This window comes from Pteropus vampyrus, unplaced genomic scaffold (genome assembly GCF_000151845.1).
Source record: "Pteropus vampyrus isolate Shadow unplaced genomic scaffold, Pvam_2.0 Scaffold51, whole genome shotgun sequence".
Taxonomy (NCBI): Eukaryota; Metazoa; Chordata; class Mammalia; order Chiroptera; family Pteropodidae; genus Pteropus; species Pteropus vampyrus.
This window is the reverse complement of record NW_011888832.1, coordinates 4878480-4882815: the sequence shown is the minus strand read 5'-3', so window position 1 is coordinate 4882815 and position 4336 is coordinate 4878480. Positions and strand designations below refer to the sequence as shown.

The following is a 4336-nucleotide window of genomic DNA, read 5'->3' as shown; positions in this document are numbered from 1 at the left end:
CATATGTTGGTCCATAAGACCCCGGCTGAGTGCAAATTATTGGTCATCAGATTCAAGGTACATCTTTCTTTTTTTTGAATCCAATAGCATCCTGGGTTAATGCCCTTTTAAAGCTTTATAATACCAGAAACAGAGATTATGATGCATCAGCGATGGCCGTCCCTGATCAAGATAGAGCAAGGCGTTGGGTGGGCTTCGGAACTCCATCATGAGTAGAGTCTGGAAAATGCTAGTTTTGAAACCAGATCACATGCTGAGGACAAGGCCCCCAACTTTGAGGAAAAACAGAGTTAAAAAGATTTATAGAAAGTATTGCAAGGGCGTCTCGCACATCAAACCGCCATGAAAGGTGCCTGATGGTTGACGAGCAGGTGCGTCTGAACCCCAAACCCCACAGATTGTTCTTTCCTTCCTTTGCATGTGAGTTTTACAGGAACACGTGTTCGGGGTTTCGTTGATACTGTGCCCTTTCCCTTTATGCCCCCAAAGACCTTCGGAAAGTAGTGTAGGAATGCGTTCGGCACGCAGTGTGGATCGCTCAAAAGCCAACCTGATCGTGGCACTCCACCTGTTAAAAACTGCCCTGGACATAAAACGTCGACTCTCTGCCCAGCTGACAAAGCCCTGGAAAGTCTGGCCCCCAGGGGACCGCAGCTGCAGTTCCCATCATGCTCGCCCTCTCGCCCTTCCCGCCCCAACTCTATCAGGCTCCCTCCTGTTCCTAGAAATCCACACACCCCCTTCTGTCTCCTGACAAAGGCTCTTGGCCACGGCTTGAAGCGTTTTTCCTTCTGCTCATCCCTGGACTAAGGCGTCTCATCCCTCAGGCTTCAGTGTAAACGTCATTTCCTGTAGGAAGTTGCCCCTGAACCTGAACTCGGTTGGTTTCTTTACTCGTGTCCTCCCACGACTCCTCATGCCTCTTCTAGGCTGGCAACTTTCGTGTTTCATTGCAGCTGCTCGTTTAATCGTCTGCCTCCCTTGATAGACCCAAGATGGGTGAGGGCAAGGGCCATATGCATCTGTAGCTTGATGTCTAGGACTGTTGCTGGCCCTCTGTACCTTGATGTTCAATGGGCATTTGTGGGATGCATGACTGTCCAGCCTGATATGGCTGCTTCAGGCCTTGGCTCTGAGGCAAATTACACAGCCCTTGTTCAGGGGCGACCCAGTGCATGTTCTTCACCTAGGAGTGTGGGACCACCCCTCATAGCTCCCCCTGCCTCTCTGTCCCAAGGCCCCTCCCACTCCTTCTGCCATTGTGTCTTTCCTTTGCCCTTTGGTTTTACAAGTCAGTGTCTTCCTAGCAGTGTTCTTGGGTGTTCCTCAAGGTTTTAAGGTTTGAAGTAACATTCCACATGGCTTGCTCCTCGTCTTCCTACCAGGCTTTTCCATGGGGAGCAGGGCAGAACCTTGGGGAGCATGTCCTCCTCAAGCCCCACCCATGGATGAAAGAAACTTGTTCTGCTTTTCCCTTCCCAAGGATGGGGCTGTTTTTCCCATAGATAGATGCTGGGATGTCATCTCATATCAGCAGGACGAGCAATCAGTGTGTAACCTTTCAAAATGATATACTTATGGAATGGGACAACATATTTGCAAATCATATATCTGATGGGGGTTAACATCATAGATAGATGATAGATAGATAGATAGATAGATAGATAGATAGATATACTCATACAACTCAATCACAAAAAACCCCAAACAATCCAATTAAAAAAATGGGCAGAGGAACTAAATAGACATTTCTCCGAAGAAGACATACAAATGGCCAACAGGTACATGAAAAGATGCTCAACATTACTAATTATCAGGGAAATGCAAGTCAAAACCACAGTAAGATATTACCTCGCATCTGTCAGAATGGCTGTGATCACAGGTGTTGGCAAGGATGTGGCACGAAGGGAGCCCTCGTGCGCTCTTTTTTTTTTTTTTTTTTTTTTTAGGCGAGGCAACCCTTGGTTGACCTCACAGATTGCAAGGACCTTGTCAGCTTACAATCTCTTTTATTTTTAAAATTTTTTACGCCTACAGTACCTGGTCTTCCTAGGTGGTCTCCCATCCAAGTACTAACCAGGCCTGACCCTGCTTAGCTTCTGAGATCAGATGGGATCGGGCTTGTTCAGGGTGGCATGGCCATAGTCCCTCGTGCGCTATTCATGGGTATGCAAACTGGTGTGGCCACCATGGTAAACAGTACAGAGGCGTCTCAAAAAATTTAAAATAGAACTAGCTTAAGACCCAGCAATTCTGCTTCTGGATATTTATCTAAAGGAAAAGAAATCAGTTTCAAAGAGCTATCTGCCACCCATGTTCATTAGAGCATGATTTATAATAGCCAAGACGTGGAAAAGACCTAAGTGTCCATTAAATGAGCGGATAAAGAAAATGTCACACACACACACACACACACACACACACACACACACACACACACAGAGGAATATTATTTAGTCATAAAAAAGAAGGAAATTCTGTCATTTGCACAAACGTAGATGAAACTTGAGGGCATTATGCTGAGTGAAATAAGTCAGACAGATAAAGACAAATACCATATACTCTCACTTACTTGCAGAATCTAAATAAACACATCCAAAACAAAAACAAAACACAAGAAAACCCCCAGATTCATAGATACAGATAACAGATTGGTGGGTGCCAGGGGTGGGGTGGTGGATGAAATGGGTGAAGATGGTCAAAAGGTATAAACTTCCCAAGTTATATGATAAGTCAGTCCTGGAGATGTAACATACAGCGAGGTGGCCACAGTTAATAATACTGCATCTTATATTTATAAGTTGCTAAGAGAATAGATCTTAAAAGTTCTCATCACAAGAAAAAAATTGTAACATGTGAAGAGACAGATGTTAACTATTGTGTAATTATTTTGCAATATATCCATATATCAAGTCATCAGGTACACCTAAAACTAATAAAATGTTACATGTCAATTGTATCTTAATAAAACTGGGCAAAGATAAAAAATGGTGTGTTAGAACATGCAAGCTGCTCACGCCAGAGGGATAAACTGTGCAACTTTGTAAGTTAGTGCGCTTCTAGTTGTAAAAATTGGAAACCCCAGCCCTAGGCAGCGTAAGCAATAGATGGAGTTTATTCACTTACATAACTGGAAAATAGAGGTTTCTATTTTAGAAAATAGTACAGGTTTCAGGTAGAGCTTGACCTCGTGGCTCAATGATGTCACTAAAGTCCAGTCTCTCCCTTATGGTTCCAAGATGGCTTTCAGTGGCTTTCAAGGCTTTGGGCTTGATCATTCACATTGGGAGGGACGAGAGAGTGCTTTTCTTCTGGGAAAGAATCTGTTCTAAGATTGGCTTAAGTGGCGTGACGCGTATGTCCAACCCTGTGCCAGTCGCTAGGGCAGGTGGAGGGAAGCTTCTGCTGATGCAAAAGGTCCAAGAGGAAGTCAGGAAGGGGAAAGTAGGAAAAGATGTGAAATGATCACAAAAGTGATCACAACAGTGATTCGATCACAAAAATCAGAAGGTGTTGGTGTGGGTAGCTCGACTTTGGTGCGACTCAAGGAGGAAAATACTTAGCGGTAACATTGGTGGCAAAATGCATGCAGGGCTGTAAGCCGGCTGCTGTCCGCCGTGACGTTGTATTTCTGTGCAAGGTTTACTTAGTCGATGCTTTGCAGTCTCTCTCTGCCAGCACCGGGGCAGGTACACGGTTGGGCTGAGAACAGGTACTCACACATGACCATGGAATGAATGCACGAGAGTGGCACAGGGTAGGACTCCAGAGCCAACAAGAGCTGGTGCTTTATTCAGCCCCTTTCGTGGCCAGTTCCCCTTTGTCCCTGTGGTGGGTAAGGCAGGCAGCATGAATGTCTCTCTCGTTACATTTCCTTATAATCTGGACGTGATCCAAGCTCAGCGAGTGTCACGCTGACCCACACGGTAGACCTGTAACAGACCTGAGCGTCTTCTTGTCGTCATGACTTACAGTGCACACCCCGTGTTAAGAGCCTGTTTACTCCTATGCACTGCACAGGTTTTCCTTGGGTCAGTGTACTGTGTCACAACAACCTAGCAATTTGCATGTTCTTTCTGATTATCTGGTAATTAAACCCAGTAAGTACAAACATACTGTAATTATCGTGTAACCGACCATCTGGACGGAGAGATGGAGATAACTGTGTATTTACGCTAGAGCTGTGTGATAATTATGACGTAACGGAATGATCAGCCGTGAACGAGAAGAAGGATTTGCGAGAAGCATGATCATTGCTTTTTTCAACATTAATTCTGGCACAGATTTTTTAGAAACAGCCAGAGACGTAAGGAAATTGGCTGATGAGTCCCATCAG

General features: G+C 45.0%; 1 pseudogene; it reads right to left on the bottom strand.

Annotated features, from left to right (window-relative positions):
- Nucleotides 1–2028: 2028 nt before the first annotated feature.
- Nucleotides 2029–2147, bottom strand: LOC111739601 (annotated as a pseudogene).
- Nucleotides 2148–4336: the final 2189 nt, after the last annotated feature.